Source organism: Plectropomus leopardus, chromosome 22 (genome assembly GCF_026936395.1).
Source record: "Plectropomus leopardus strain MGB_pleo_1.0 chromosome 22, ASM2693639v1, whole genome shotgun sequence".
NCBI classification, from domain to species: Eukaryota; Metazoa; Chordata; class Actinopteri; order Perciformes; family Serranidae; genus Plectropomus; species Plectropomus leopardus.
In genome coordinates this window covers 625,001-642,500 of record NC_142197.1, presented here as the reverse complement: position 1 = coordinate 642,500, position 17,500 = coordinate 625,001, and the positions used below count along the sequence as shown (strand labels likewise).

The following is a 17,500-nucleotide window of genomic DNA, read 5'->3' as shown; positions in this document are numbered from 1 at the left end:
TGAAGTGACATGAACATATTACATCTATCAGAGTTTCAAAAACATTTATTTATTTATATGTGGCAAGCCGCAAATACATTTTTGGGAGCCGGACTGTTCATTAGGAGTGTTATTGTAATATAGTACTTATATATAAAATTCGGCTATTTATGGCACACACAGGTGCAGCCAAACATCCGGTGCAATGAAAGTAAAACTTAACCATTTATTCTGCAGTGTCTGAAACTGTACTTTCACTTACAAACATCCTCAAACATCCTGTCCTTCACCGCTGTGATCTGATCAGCTGTGATCTGATCAGCTGTGATCTGATCAGCTGTGATCTGATCAGCTGTGAGCGGATCAGCTGTGATCTGATCAGCTGTGATCTGATCAGCTGTGAGCGGATCAGCTGTGATCTGATCAGCTGTGATCTGATCAGCTGTGATCTGATCAGCTGTGAGCGGACCTACAGAGCAGTGACCCACCCTGTGAATGACAACCTGCAGCTGAGGAAAAACAAGAAGTCATGGGAACATCTCCCTCTGCGCTGCATTCAGGGTCTGGCAAAAATGTGATATGATGTTGTGATAATGTTTAAAGAAAAGAGTGGAACTGCAGTGATGGCCCACCAATGATTTTGGGCCATATCACAGTAAATATATCACAATATTTAAAGTCTCAAAAGCTTCAGAAATGCTGGACTGGGCAACAAATCAAATGTCACAATGTGACAAAATACGTAGATATTGATGCTGTGACAATATTTTGGGGATGACCATAAACACAATGAGATTTCGGATGATCATCAGTAATGTGGATTTAATGACTTAAGCTGGTGAACACGAGTATTAAAACAAGAACAACAGTCTGATAAGTTTAGAAAGTACATCACTTTACTGCAGCCTTTAAAATCAGGAAAAGACAACGTGTTGATGTGACGATATCCAAAATCTCAGACGGTATGTGGTCTCATGTTACGGTAACGGTACATACCGTGACCTCTCTGCATGACACCTCATTTTTCATTTTAAGCCTCTTATCTGTCGATGTGGATGCCGCGCTGGCGTAATCACATCCCTAACACAGTCAGTGCTTCAGCTGATGAATCAGACATTTTGGCGGCGCTGCTGGAGGTGACGGAGCGAGGCAGCGATAGTGTGCACTCATTGACTTCAGTGCCGTCTGACGGGTTCACAGTAAAGTCCAGAAAATCTCTCTTTAGCAGGATGATTTAGTCAAAAAAGTGGCATTTTTAATGGACCAGAGTTTGTCCAATCAGAAGTACTCGAAGGCGGGACATCTTTCCTGCTAACCAATCCAGCACAGAGGGAACGTGTGTCTCTGCCATGGACATCATAGGACTGACAGTAAAATCAGCGGCCTTTCAGATGTCTCACCTCTGTCTCCGAGAGGAGAGGGAGTGAAGTGCATCGGTCCGTCTGAATAATGAGCCTCCGTGTCTCAGTAATCAGCCTCACAATAGACTCCCGCCGCAGAATGGAGAGTAATTAAAGCTTTGTGTCAAATTAAAAGGAAACAGAAGGAGCTGGCTGGAATCATTAGACGCCGGGCCGCCATCGCTCTCCTCCTCCTCCTCCACGCCGTTTTGTCTCCGCGTCTCTTTTCATGCTTTCTATTCTTCACCGGGCAACGCGGCGGCCGTCTTTTATTCCCGTGATGATTACTCTGTGTTTTTTTTGAAGAGCGACGTCTCCGAAAGACGACTGACTGACGTGACCCTGAATTAACAGAGAGAGACAGCGGCGGAGCTGCTGAACGGACCCCCGCGCTCCCACAGAGAAATCCACCATCGTAAACTGGTGAGAGAGACCAGGAGTGCATGAAGAGCATCATGGGTAAAATAACAGACGCCTGGTGGTTGGGAGGCCTGCGCACATGGCGCTCTGGGGAGTTTAATTTCTTGCACCTTTATCCGCTTTGAACCCTGAGATCTTTCTTAAAAAACAGTCAGTTTTTATTTGTGCTTTCTGGCTACAAATACAGTGAAATCTTCCTACAGAACAACCACTTTTCTCACCACTATCTCCGCTAGAAATACAGTAAAATCTTCCTTAAAAAACCCACTTTTCTCACCACTATCTCTGCTAGAAATACAGTAAAATCTTCTTACAGAACAACCACTTTTCTCGCCACAATCCTGTATGGTTTGTGTTACTTAGTTGGTTACTTCATTATTATTATTATTATTATTATTATTGTTATCATTAAAAATTTTCTTGTAATTTTCTCGTAATTTTGACTTTTTTGTTTGGGGGGCATTGTTTTGGGTCTTTTTTTTTTTTTTTTTTAAATCATGCCAAATTGTTCAGGTTTCAGTAGACGGAGGTTTGCCGCCTGTCTGCAGTAGTGCAGCTATGTATTTCGGTTTTTATTGTACAGATGTAAAATGTAAAAGTAGGAGCCAACATGAACTCTATGAATCACAAGAGTCAAAGACAAGCTGCTGTTAAAGTGTGTTTCTTTCACCTCAACAAACGTCTGTTTTTACAACCTCAACACTCAATAATAACGACGATCATGAAAGCTGCTGTAACACACACACACACACACACACACACACACATACACACACACACACACACAAAAGTGACGTGTTTGATGCTTCTGGAAGCAGATGATGAAAAGCGACAAACAGGCAGAGCGGCGGCGGCGGCGCTGCGTTTATTAGCAGCCGTCTGCAGAGAGAGGAGCGGCCTCATTATAAAGGACAGGAAGTGTGAGGAAAACAGTGATGAGCACAAATCAAAGGTGTCGCAGAAATCTACGGGAACGCGGTGGATCGTCCCTTTACGAGATAACGGCAGCAGCACCGTGTTTTAAATAAAGTTTCACACTTTGTTAACAGCCTGAGAAACAGCAGCAGTTTCTCCACGTTTTCACACTTTGTGCAGGAAAAAATAAAACACACTTTCAACAAGTGTTGCAGTTATTTTTAGCATCAAATCCTCAGATTTTCTTTTCTCTCATTTTTATGAAATTTATGAAAATATCTTAGTCACACTTTTACTGTAATTTTTCTATTTTATATTTAAGTTCTTGAGTGTTGCAGTACTTTGCCTTATTTTCATTAATAAGAATTTATGGTGACAATCATTTATTAATATATTTATTATAGGATTAACCTAGTGAGCGTCAAACGTGGACACTCTGGCCTTCCCACGTCACAGCCCAGCGTCGATTAAAGTTTGCTCAGAATCGCTCGTGTGGACGACAGACTTTTGTTTACATTTTAAGATATTTTGCTCGAATTTGGCAAATATTTCTTCATATTAAGCCCTCCTCAAAACATAATGACGAGGAACGCACCGCTCTCAGACTGTTCGGCCGTCTCAGCTTCACGTTCTGTTTTTACTGTTTTTTAGAAATAATTCACAGTTTATTTGTGATCTGCAGAGCGATTATATTAAACTCTGCTCTGACTCCAAGACTGAGCGACCTCAGGCTGAGCTCAACAACACAACTTCCTGTGTGAAGACAAACATGTGAGTCACTGAAGCCGCCGCCTGGATCCAGTCAAACTGGTCTGTGTGTGTGTGTGTGTGTGTGTGTGTGTGTGACAGCTCTCTCAATGACTGACGGCATTTCTCGAGACTTGAGTTTCAACACACAAGCATTCCTCCAACGCTGAAAACATCCTCATTGGTTCAAACACACACTGGTGGGTGGAGTCAAACAGTTTCTCTGGAAAAGCTGGACGCACCCCGGGCCGAGGTTCGGTTTTAGCCGGGGGGGGGGGTCCTCAGTTTTTTCAAACACTAATTTTGCTGCAATTTCTTCCTTTAAAAAAAAAAAAAAAGCACACCACACTTCAAAATTTTAAAAGAGAAAAGAAAATTGCATTCATTTATGCCAAAAAGTCTTACTTTTGTCAAAATAAAAGTTCTCTGCTGCATCAGCATTTTATTATGTTGGTGGGGACACAAAACACTGAGCAGAAGAAAATACTTCTTATGTATTCTTATACTTCTCATGTATTCTCCTTATTACATGAGTGTTACCCGACTGATTTCAGCCTTTTTATGAATAAAGACTCTTTTTACATTTTAACCCTCTGAAATATTTTATTGTGCTGCTTTCAGCATCTTTCACAAGTACACTTTTTTGTTTTTCTTTTTCTTTTTTATTTCTTTGTTTTTTCCAATGAATTTTCTTTCTTTCTTTCTTTCTTTCTTTTTTTTTTTTTTCTTACTATTTTTTTTGCTTTTTTGGTCATTTTTTTTTTTTAAATTTCTAGGGAAAACAATAAAAACCTTAGGAAAACTATATTTATTATGACCATAATAATGTATTGAAAATTATTTTACAATTTTTAAAAACAATTTTAAGCACTTTTTTCCAGGTCATTTACTTTTTTTTTTAAACTCTTTTCTTCTAATTTTTGTGTAATTTCTTCTTTTATTGCTCTCGCCTTCTTCAAATGTTTTTCAGAGGAACCAGGTTTGCTCAGGTTTCGAAGGGTTAAATGTTGTAGTTTCATCCTGCTGAGTGTGTGTGTGTGTGTGTGTGTGTGTGTGTGTGCGTGAGAGAGGGAGAGTCAGCCTTCAGCTCAGAGTGAAGTCCAGCTCTCTAAAACAAACAGATAAGAGAAAGAGAGACGCAGATGCAGACGCAGACGCAGATGCAGACGCAGAACGTGTCCCGAGCAGCTTGTTAACCTGCTGACCTCAGCAGGCGTCAGCGTCCTGCTAATGTCCCAGTAACGACGGTGAAGAGAGGTCGCCACCCTCTGATTTTCCCGCCTCGTCGCTCTCGCTCTGTAAATTATTAAGTGAAAAGTCGGCCGCCTGGTTGGATCTGCCCAGGAAGCAACCGGTCTGTCACCAGTGCGCCTGCAGGAAATATTTGAGTAAGCTCCGTTTCAGAGTCAGAGAACGTGAAAGCGCGCACAGTTTCTTCCCGATGACTCGGCGTAAAGCTCGTCCGCTCAAACTCAAACTCAAAAACACAACGTGCTGTTTGTGTGTTGTTCTGTGCTGAAGCTTCTCCTGCAAACAGGCTCCCAGCAAAAACCTTCACTCTGGATTTATCGAGCAGCTTATCGGAAAAAAACCACCATCGATCGCTCTGAGGACACATTAGAGCCGCTACTTCCTTCAAAGCACGAACTGAACGAGCCGCAGCAACGAGCGTTCACACAAAGCCTCATCACTCACAGCGGCAGCACGGCCCGAGCTGCAGCGTTACTGCACGTTACTGCAGCGTTACTGCAGCGTTACTGCAGCGTTACTGCACGTTACTGCAGCTTCACTGCATGTTACTGCAGCGTTACTGCACGTTACTGCAGCTTCACTGCACGTTACTGCAGCGTTACTGCACATTACTGCAGCGTTACTGCACGTTACTGCAGCTTCACTGCATGTTACTGCAGCGTTACTGCACGTTACTGCAGCTTCACTGCACGTTACTGCAGCGTTACTGCACGTTACTGCAGCTTCACTGCACGTTACTGCAGCGTTACTGCACATTACTGCAGCGTTACTGCAGCGTTACTGCACGTTACTGCAGCTTCACTGCACGTTACTGCAGCGTTACTGCACGTTACTGCAGCGTTACTGCACGTTACTGCAGCTTCACTGCACATTACTGCAGCGTTACTGCACGTTACTGCAGCGTTACTGCACGTTACTGCAGCTTTACTGCACGTTACTGCATGTTATTGCAGCTTCACTGCAAGTTACTGCACGTTACTGCACCTCTTCACCAGATAGCACAAAAACACCTGAAACTGAGCAAAACAGGAGCAAATATCTACATGTTTTAGGCATCCAAAGTGCAGGGGTGGAAGAAGTATTCAGACGCTTTACTTACGTAAAAGTACTACCCACCCTGCGAAAGTACTCTGTTACAAGTAAAACTCCTGTTCTGAAAATGTCACTTAAGTATAAAATAAAGAAAATGTACTTAAAGTACAGCATGGACAGTAAAAGCACCCAGTGCAGAATTTTTTTTTTTTTTAAAAAAAGCACCCAAAAAAGTAAAAAATGATTTTAAAAAATAATATTAAAACCACCAGAAACTTAAATTAAAAAAAAGAACTTAAAAATATTTTCAAAAATAACCGTAAATGTTTATCAAAATAGCTGGCCATTTTTTATGGCAACTAATTATTGAAAGCTGCACTTTTACAATCGGTTTGGTAATATCATCTGACAAGCATCATATTTTACTAACCATTTTTATGTTTCTTTATGCAAAAATCTCAATTTGTAACTAAAACTGTCACATAAATGTAGTGAAGTAAAAATTTTATTATAAAATATTAGCACAAAGTAGCATGAAAATAAAACACTCAAGTGAGGTATAAGTACCTTGACATTGCACTGAAGTGCAGTCCATGAGTAAATGTACTCAGTTAAATTCCAGCAGGCGAAGTGAGCGCAGTAAATTCAGGCTGACGATAAACAGCTCGAGCAGCGTTGAGGCTGAACGCTCGGCTGAGCGGAGCGTCTAAACAGAGGCGAGCTGCTGCAGCCATCATGCTTTTATGGCTGCAGAGCTGGAGGTGCAGCGTGGAGGCGACTCTCATCCATTAAGTGACACCACGGCCAATTACCTCCACATCGTGTACAGCGGCGCTCCGCGGCAGACGGCCGGCAGCAGCGCTTTCAAAAGATTCATTTTTCCACACGTGAGACGGAGGTTAATGTGTTTAATGACCTCTGGAGACAAAGATTTGAATAAGGAGAATCGTTACCAGCTCAAGATCAATGCTGGCATCAGAAAACAGCTGTTTCCAACACAAAACATTCACCATATTAGGGAGCTTTAAAAACCCCTCTGTAACTTCCAATTATCCTCCCTGGGATTACTATGGATTTAATGAGGAGAATCAATGGAAGATAATGGTTCTGCACAGGTGTGTGTGCATGTGCGTGTGTCTGATGTTCACACTGCAAGAAGTCTGAAATTCATTACTGAAGGATCGGCCCACTCACTGAGGCTCCAGATGTTCTGTGCATCGATTAGTTCAAACACATCCTGACACTGCGCCAGATTCCATTTAAAAATTGGCATATTAAATATTACTCCACCTCTCAGACAAAAACTAGTCCCCCCAAAACTGGTTTAAACTCATGAGACATAACATCACAGCCCAGCCTTCATTTCGGCTCCCATACAGAGCACCAAAATAAGCTCTAGAACACACACACACACACACACACTCACACACACACTCTTACTGATAGTGGATATCTCCATGCCGAATCATAAACACCTCAATGCTTACTGCAAAACAAAACAACTTGTGTCACTTAGTGCTCTTTCCATTTGCCAGCACCCAAAAAACAATTCAATTTGAGGTTTTATAAGCAGACTTTGGTGTGACTTTCTCCAAACAAGTGAGATAAGGGAAATCAATGGAAGATAATGCTTCTGCACAGGTGTGTGTGAAGTTCACACTGCAACAAGTCTGGAATATATTACTGAAGGATCGACCCACTCACTGAGGCTCCACATGTTCTGTGCATCGATTAGTTTCAACACAATTCTGCCAGATTCCATTTAAAAAACTGCAAATTTAACATGACATCACCTCTCACACAGAAACCAGTCCCTCCAAAAACACACTGAAAAGGGCCTGTGACAAACCATTGCAGTCCAGTCTTCATTTCTGCTCACATAAAAACCATCCAACTACGTTCTCAAACACACACACACACACACACACACAGACAGACACACACAGAAACACCCTCATAAAGGACATCATCCATGCAAAATCATCAATACATAAATGCTATTTATTAAACATCACAGCTTATATCACATGAAGCATGTTTTTACAATGGAATTTGGTGTGACATTCTCTAAACAAGAGGAGATTCAGTGAAAGATAATGGTTCTGCACAGGTGTGTGTGTGTGTGTGTGTGTCTGGAATACATTACTGAAAGATCAGCCCACTCATTGAGGCTGTGCATGTTCTGTGCATCGATTAGTTAACACATTCTTGCCAGATTGCGTTCAAAAAACTGCGAATTTAACATGACATCACCTCTCAGTAGATTCTAATAACTCCAAAAGCCTGCATTTTATAGCCCACATATAAAACAAGAAATTTAAGTTCTAAAACACACACACCCTTTCATTATTATCTGACACAATCTATGCCGAATGATCAATACCTCAATGCTGTTAATAAAATGTCAAAACATATGTCACATGATACGTCTGCCATTTACCAACACCCCAAAAATAATTAAATTAGAGGTTTTGTCAGCGGACTTTGGTGTGACGTTCTCCAAACAAGCGCGATGGGGAGAATCAATGGAAGATAGGTGTGTGTGTGTGTGTGTGTGTGTGTGTGTGTAAAGTTAAGAGAACAAGAAGTAGATTCAATCTGCAATACATTATTGGAGCTGCTCAACGGGATCAGCCCACTCACTGAGGCTCCAGATGTTCTGTGCATTGATTAGTCCCAACACATTCCGACAGAGCTCCGCGCCAGATCCCGTCTAAAAATCTGTGAATTATGTATGACCTCAGCTCTCAGTTAAGACTCGTCCCTCCAAAAACAGTTAAAACTCCTGTGACGAGCCACCACAGCCCAGCCTTCATTTCGGCTCACATACAAACACCAACCAAGTTCTCAAACACACACACACACACACACACTCTGATTAATAAGTGCCGACGCCACAAATGGCCATAACATTGATTGAAGCTTGACGACTTGCATTAAATCAATACCAGAAGTTTTTCTCAACGTAACACACCGCTTGGTGGCCGCTTTGCATGCCGAATCACAAACACATAAATGTTCTTTGCAAATCACCACAATTTATGTCAAATTGTGCGTTTTCCATCCGCCAGCACCCAATAAATGATTAAATCTGAAGTTTTACATGCGGAGTTCGGTGTGGCGTTCACCAAACAAGCCCGGGGGGCGGGGGGGCGTATCGGGGGCAGGGCGTTGATACGAAATCACGAGTGAAATCTTTAAAATCTCCTTAAAGCTTTGAGGAGCAGCGTTGAGAAACTTGAGTTTTTGCATAAAACAGTAAAATGTTGAAATCTTACCTCCTGACGAGCCGCCGGAGTCTCTCTCTCTGAACAGGCGGGTGTTTTCTCTGCTATTCCTCACAAAGTTAGAAAATAAAACTCGTCCTGCGTGTTTGAAAAGTTCCCAAATTTAAATCCTGGTTTCCGGAGCCCGGTGTGGAGGAGGAAACCCGGAGAGAAGTTTGACTCCGACAATATTCCCCGAAACAAACACACCGAGCAGCTGCTCCGTCCCTCCGCCGCCCGGTGAGCCAGCAGCCGGTGAGCCGGTGAGCAGAGTCCCGGTGCTCAGCTGGAGATCCGCCCGCACATCCGGCGGCTTCTTTAACGGCAGCAGAGTGTTTTTCTGACCGGAGACACGCGCACCACCGCCGGCCTGCAGCTCCGCCGAGGACGCGCAACAAACTGGGGAGGATCTGATGAGGCTTTTACTCCATCCTCCTCCTCCTCCTCCCCCTCCTCCTCCTCCTCCCAACACCCCCTTCAGGTTTACAGTCAAGTCACACACAGTTAACCCCATCAACACCGGAAGTACAGCTAGTCTCCTTTCAAAATAGAGGCTGCAGTCTCTCCTGGAACAGTCAGATTTATTGGCACAGTTTGTTTCCTTCTTTCTCCAGATCCTTACAAACTAACAGAGCACATTTTCCAGTTTGTATTCATCGAATAGTTTCTGTCTGATTTTGAGCAAACGGGATAAAACCAGAAACAACACGAAAGACGGAAAAAACACCTTTTCTACAGAGAAGCAAAATACACAAATTTTACTGATGTGCAAACACTTTTTGCAGTTCTATTGCACAGCTTTGTCACCATATTGTGTCTGTTTTTAGTTGCTTTGTGTCTCTGTAGTCATTTTGTGTCTATTTGTGGTCATTTTGTATCTATTTGTGATCGTTTTGTCTCTATGGTCATTTTGTGTCTGTTTTTGATCATTTTGTGTGTCTTTGTGATTGTTTATCCCCTTTTTGTAATTGTTGTGAGTCTGTTTCATCGTAGACTAATTACGAGCATTAAAAAGTGCAGCCATTGCATTCTTAACATGATCGTGTTTAATATGAAACACTTTATGTGCAGCTGTCACTGCTGAGAAAGGCGAGAACACACACGAGATTAATAACTCTGAATATTAATCACGTTTTTAATTACAAATTAGCAGTAGCTCCTTCCTTTGCACACACTCATTTCCCATTATTGCAGGGTGACATATTAACATCAACGAGCTGACTTTACAGTGTCTGTGTAAAACTAGATTTCTGTATATTCAGTCAAAAACAGCTTAACTAAAAGGGATTTTATTTTGAAAGCGGCAGCAGGAAGTTGTCCTCTGTGTTTTCTGATTTGACGATGTCAGATTATTAAAGTCAGCCCCACGAGTTTAAATTAAAGGCCTTTAAAGAGCGACACCTTTAAAGACAACAGCAGGGATATAAAAGATTCTAATGTTCATATCTTTAATTAGAGACTGATGATTTATATAAAAACATCTCAACAAAAATGAATAAATAATCAAAGTGATGTTGAACGTGCTGCTGCAGAATAATCCCTCTTTCAGATTAAAGTTTACATAGATTACACAAACTTTACATGCAGGATCATTTTTGGGACTCCTCTGGTTATTGATTGGATTTATATTTAATGTCATCTGAACATTTTCCTCCTCACGTGGTTCTTAAATCGCAGCGCTGAGAGTAAATGTAGCAGGCGGCGTGCAGAGCGTCGGCGCTGTCAGGCCCGGTTAAGCGTGCAGTCGCCCCTGCTGCTAACTGGAGGGCCTGCAGACGCACAAAGGAGTCTTTGTTGCCGGAGAATTAGTCTGAGGAGTAATCCTTGACACCGGGCCGCTCGGAGGCCCGACCTTTTGTTTCTTAAGTCTCCTGAATGTTATAGGAGGAACCCGCCGCTCTGCAACACGGCCCCGAACGGGCCCGAACGGCCCAGAACAATCTGTGCAACATCATGACTCAGAGCCGAATACCCGCATCTGTGTTTGTCAAGTGGCTGGAAGTTAAAAGGTCAAAGGTCAGGAGCCAGGAGTGAAGCCTGAATACACACATGCATTTTTCATCCACATTAAGGCTGGTGACATTTAAAAAACCCTTAAATTTAACTCATACACCATCATCCTCATCCTAAAACTGGCTGAAGCACCGGGAGGGGGGACAAAAAGTGACGTATTTTGTATTTATTTTACTCATGATTTTTAAAGAAAATGTACTTTTTGGGGGGGTGGGAAAATTGTCTTTATTTTACGTTTTACTTCATTTGAAAAAACTGTTGATGATGTTGTTTTTCTTGAATTTTTTTTTGGGGGGCAGATTTAAAAAATGTTGCCGGTTTGTTTGTTTTTAAATTTTGTGATTTTTCATTTTTCTTTAAAAATCCTGTTTCTTTTTTTGTTGAATTTTTTTGGCAATATTTTTTTCTTTAAAATATTTTCCTAATTCATGTTCTTTCTCAGAAATTGTTCGGTGATTTTTAGAGAAAAGATGCTTTCCAAACCTGCAAGGTTGTGTCGTGGTGTGAGTGTCAGTCATGTCAAACCGATAAAAACATCAGTAATTCAACCACAAAGTGACGAGTGCGGCTGATAAACTGTTCATCTGTGTGTGTGTGTGCGTGTGTGTGTGTGTGTGTGTGTGTGTATTTGACTTGCTGATCATATGAACACGTTGATGGTTTCATGCTTCACTAGTCAACTAAGTGAGCTGTTAAACACACTGTTGGAATGAGCATGCTGTGTGTGTGTGTGTGTTTGTGTGTGTGTCACTGTCTCTGCATACAAAGCACTTGCAAATACTGTCACTCACGCTCACGTGCACACTCTTTGAAGTGTTTCACAGACTGAAGCCTGTCAGTACAAATTATTTAGACGTGGACACACACACACACACACACACACACACACACACACACACACACACACACACACACACACACACACACACACAGCCGCCCATGTTGTGTCTTGTGTATTTAACCAGAGCCTGTTTGCCGTCTGTGTCCGTGTTGGGGCTCATCCACCCGTCGAAAACGCCAATATTTGTAGATTCTGCAGAAACGTGGACGTTTCCAAGATGCAGCTTTGCAGTTACACACACACACACACACACACATACGCACGCTGCGGTTTTGGGAAATAAAATATGCACCATGTAAATCAAACTGTGGCCAGCGGACTGCACCTCTGTGGACCAGCGTCCAATCATGAACTGATCTGACCGATCTGTCTTAAAATAGATGGATTAATCTGTTCAATATGAGTAAAATAAAAAACACATAAAACGATTGTTAACTTTGATGTAAAACATGAGAGGAAAGACAGTCAAAGACATAAAAAGACAGAGATGTCTCCACAGAGTCTCTCTGAAGTCCCGTCTTTACGCCTCCTTACATTTTGACGCAGCAGCAAACAGCGGTGGCATCACACGGCTCCAGTGTGTGATTTTAGACAGCATGCTGGCAACACAGAAACTAAGGAGGCGTGACGTCGTACTTGCCTGTACAGTTAACCTTTTTGTGAAACCATAGTGAGAAATTGTGAAGCTTGTAATACAAGTTAACAAATCTCTCTTTGAAACTAAAAGTTTGGTGTCATCTGCAAAGATTAACGGTAATGTGATAATTATTCCTGTAAATAAGGAATCAAAGTGGTCCCAGTGTGGATCCTTGAGTCACATCATATTTCATTATATTTGTTTTATACATGTTTAAACTTTGTAAAAGTGTGCAAATATTTTTAAATATTTCAAAATAACTGAATTAAACTGTATTAAACTGAACCAGCAGCTCAGAGTCAGACAGAGAAAACAACGAAATCTCTGATAAATCCATACACATCTGTTTCTGTCAGGTGTGTTTGGAATATAAATCACAGCAGAAAATGTCAAAATAAAGTCGCAGTGACCTGAGCTGTCGGACCTTCAGCTGCTGCATTTTAACGTATTTTTATGCAGCAGTTCATTATCCACACACAGAGCTTCAGTTTAAATTCCAGCTCAGGCCCCAAAAGTTTCCAACAACAGCAGATTTAGTCAGAGTTTACAGCGACGCACATCGAGATTATTCTGCTGTGTTCAGGCTGCTGAGCGCTGACTGGAATATTTCATCCAGCAAAAGAGTCGACACTGAAGGAGGAATAAACAGAGCAGGAAGAGTTAACGTCACAGCAGATAAACAGCCGCTCCTCCTCACTGTGGTCAGGGCTTTCTGTGGCTCGTTTACTTGTATTATGGGTCATTTAACCGTTCAAAGACTACAGTGTGGCAATGTTTTTAACCCTTCGAAACCTGGAGCCACATCACTGTCTTCTGCTGCTTCATCCATCCTTCATCCTTCATCCACCCATCCATCCATCCATCCATCCACCCATCCACCCATCCATCCATCCATCCATCCATCCATTCATCCATCCATTCATCCATCCTTCATCCATCCTTTCAGAGGAATGTGATTTATTTTTGTTTGAGCTCAAAGTCGTATTCAAACAGCTCATTATTACAGAGCCCACAGGTGTGTGTGTGTGTGTGTGTGTGTGTGTGTGTGTTTTGCTCTTCACTGTCCTTCAGCAGCTCCACAGTCTCATTTACATACTCATAAATCATTTACGTCTGACATTTCTCACACACACACACACACACACACACACACACACACACACAGGGCCTGTGAGTGTGTAATAATAATAAACATCAGCTGTTTCTCGGTGGATGGAGATCATCATCATCTAAATGAACTGTTTACATTAAACAGAGTCAGACTGAAGCTGCGTGTCAATGGAGAACGTTTCCACAAAAAATAAAACACAGAACCATCAGAGCCAAAACTACACTGAAGCTTTATGAAAGTTATTGAAGATTAATGAAGCTTTATGGCGCTTTCTGCAGCTCAATGAAGGTATATGAAGCTTTATGAAGGTTACTGAAGATTAATGAAGCTTTATGAAGCTTTATGGAGCTTTCTGGAGCTCATCAAAGGTTTATGAAGCTTTATGAAGCTTTATGGAGCTTTCTGGAGCTCAGTGAAGGTTTATGAAGCTTTATTAAGGTTATTGAAGATTTATGAAGCTTATGGAGCTTTATGAAGGTTAATGAAGCTTTATGAAGCTTTATGGAGCTTTATGAAGGTTTATGAAGCTTCATGGAGCTTGATGAAGGTTTATGAAAGTTTATGAAGGTTATTGAAGCTGTATGAAGCTTTATGGAGGTTTATGAAGGTTTGAATAGGCTAAATTTGTACTCTGGGGAAGTTTTTCAGTGTTTAAATCTGACCTTTGTCGATGTAATATCCATATTAAATCACGTATATTTTACATTTTTAACATACTGAATGTTCTGAATCTTCACCAATTCAAACATTTAATTTGGTAAAGATTTAATTAACTTTTTACTCACGAACTTTTAAAATCTAATCACAAACTTTAGACATAACAAACTTCACATTTCAACATATATATTTATTACTTGCAAAGTTTGCAATTTAAAATATATAGAGCATCTATTTACTTTTAAAAACATTGAATCTGTTTGCTACTTCACGTGGAATAAACACCAAAAAAACTGAGGTTTTACTGCGTGCCTGCGGCCAGCTGGCTCCAGAAATCTATATGATGTCGCTTTAAATAATTATTTTCTTAAAGCTCGACAGTGAAAACTACAAAAAACCAAGTAAATGGTTAAACGAGTTCTTCATTCTCCTCTTTTTAGTTACAAAACAAAAGAAAATGGTTCATGACCTCATCACAGGCGTGGCTGGAAACTGACTGTTGTTATCGACAGATTTGTCTGTTTGGACGAGCTGAGAGCGATGATTTGACTGAGGGTCAGAAAGCGAGCTATCAGCCTGCGAGAGCCGAGCCGCTGCTCTGACCACCTCCATTAAATCTCAAAAAACACAGAGAGAGACGACCTCCAACCTGAACCACCCAAACTCGGCGAGACACGATGTCTGCAAAATGCACAAATGAACAGATGAACAAATCTAAAAAATATGATTTTTCAAATTTATCTGCATTAGTCAAATCATTTTTACATTTTTTAAAAATTTTGTCCATATTCAGGTGTTGAGTCTGCAGCTGAGGAGTGAAACAGCAGAAGAATGAATGTCGATGTCTGATTTTTAAAGCCAAATATTGGCTTCATACATCATCAGAACGACATCCAGCACATTGATCTGACTCTGCAGTGAGTCACACACACACACACACACACACACACACAGAAAATGAAAATAAATGAAGGTAGGACGTCAGGCAGCAGAGAGCATTTAGGATGTTCTTTAAAAAGCCTGTTCAGTCGAGCTCGGTGTAATAAACACCCACGCTGCGTCTCCAAACCTTTTCTGTCCGACATGAAGAGACACAAACTGTGATTCAGAGAGACGGAGGACAAGAAAACCCTCCACTCATCCTCACTTATGGAAAACATACAGTGTGATTTTCACTGACGGAGAAGCATTTTGTTTTCTTATATATATTTGCTTCTTGTGCTGCTATCAGACACATTTCACAACCTTTCTCAATCTTTCTGTCAAAAACACAGGAATAAGGTGATGAGCACGTACGAAATCTTCCACAGAATGCAAGAAATTAGTAGATAAAGAAAAAAGCTAAAAAGGTAAAGTGTTCAAATGTCTGGGGGGGGGGACTAATGAAAAAAATATATTCATAATTATCATGATTACATATCTAAAGTTATGTTACAGAATTACATTTTTTAGCTCTTTTTTAAACTTTCTCTTTTATTTTTGTTTGTGGTTGTGGATTTTCAGGTAATTTTCTTGTATTTTTTTCTTTTTTTTTCTAATTTCTTGCTCATTTTTTTAAATAAAAAAATTGCGCTAATCTGCTCAGGTGTCAAAGGGTTAAATAAAATAGAATAAATAAGTAAAGTTGCAGACGCTGCAGTTTGTCTTCCTGTGAGTGTGAACAGGATACAGGACGGCAGAGGGAATATTGATCGTGGGGAATCACACTGAACTGACTTCATCTTTTCTGCAATTATGTTGGAAACAAATTGAGCTCCTGCGGCTCATCGGGGAACAAATAGAATATCTCACTTATATCAATATCTGACTTGTTAACAGCTCGTCCAATCAGCACGCACAGATTTAGGAGCTCCTGAACATCGGCGGACAGGTTGTCCTGAGAGCGCCTCCGCCTGCTGAGAGTTTTTAAACACACAGGAATGCATCATGCAGACATGCAGTACGCGTAGTATCAGGGACAGTACATGTACTGCAGTATTCGCAGAGGTAACGGTAGTATCCTGCTTGCAGCAGGCAGGTTTCCATCACAGATATTTAGTAAATGTGATAAAACTCAGCGTGGAGCTGACTGTGTTTCCACTGAGTGATAACATCCCAGTAACCATGGCGATGGATGTTCAAAACATCAGCAGCTTTATTTCTATTGCAGCCACCGCACTAGCCGTCATTATTTCAATCCGAGGCCACGCAGGCGTGTTATGGAGCCGTGATGGAAAGGCGAGCCCCTTATACGTGGGAGCGGACACATATGAGGGATTTCTGGGAGTGATAACAGCTATAACAATTTAAAAAAAACTCCCATTTATCATGAAAAAGTTTTTTACGCTCCATGAGGTGGTTATTTCAGGTGATTGTAAAAAAAACATATTTCACAAAACTGCAGTGGAAACACTTTTTTTGCTTTCATAGCTCCTATGATGTGTACCCGCGGGTGGTGTTAATGCAGCCGCCATTAAACCCAAAGAAGAAGAAAAAGTCACGACATTCTATAAAACATGACTCGGTACGTGAGGACGGAGGAAGCGGCCGAGATCTTCACTCTGATACCACACAAAGAAATCATGATGATATTAGATCGGCTTTATCGAGCGCCGCTGCCGATGTTTTGGACATCCATTGCCATAGTTACTGGGATGTTATCATCAGAGAAAAGTCGCGTAAGTAGCAATGCAGTCATCTGGCAATTGTTTTATCAACATTTCTAAAATATGGAATAATTTTTATTCAAACCTGTGATGGAAACCCAGCGACATGTAGCATCAATCTTCTCATCTCTCCCTTCTCAAATTCCCCCAAATGTTGAATTATTCTTTTGAAAATGTGAAACAGTGCATTAAAATCAGACTTTAATAACCCGTCAAACCCTCAGCAAATGCACCGTCTGATGACTCACCCTCTAATCAGAGGGAGGAACCTGTGACCCAGGCCGAGTCAGCGACTCGTTCTGCTCACTGACCGAGTCACCGAGAACAGGCAGGACGAGACACCAAACAAGACCGTGAAGAGGAGCGTGTGTGTGTGTGTGTGTGTGTGTGTGTGTGTCTGTGTGTGAGAAGTGGTGGCTGTGAAACAAAGAGCAGGTAGATTGATGATTGATTATCTGCGGCTGTCTGGTGACTGAGCCTCATTGGCAGCCGTCACTTTGATGAATTACACCGTTGAGAAAAACACACCGCTCTCTGATTACTGCCAGCTACACCCTCACTGTATGTGTGTGTGTGTGTGTGTGTG

General features: G+C 41.4%; 1 protein-coding gene across 2 annotated transcripts in view; it reads right to left on the bottom strand.

The window, feature by feature from the left end:
• LOC121966678 (plexin-B2-like) overlaps window positions 1–9,425 on the bottom strand; it is a 166,042-nt gene extending 156,617 nt beyond the window's left edge. For both annotated transcript variants that reach the window (XM_088072664.1, XM_088072665.1), the window contains exon 1: window positions 9,023–9,425. The gene's annotated coding sequence lies outside the window, so the exon portion shown is untranslated. The remainder of the gene's footprint in view (window positions 1–9,022) is intronic.
• Between the last annotated feature and the right edge of the window lie 8,075 nt (window positions 9,426–17,500).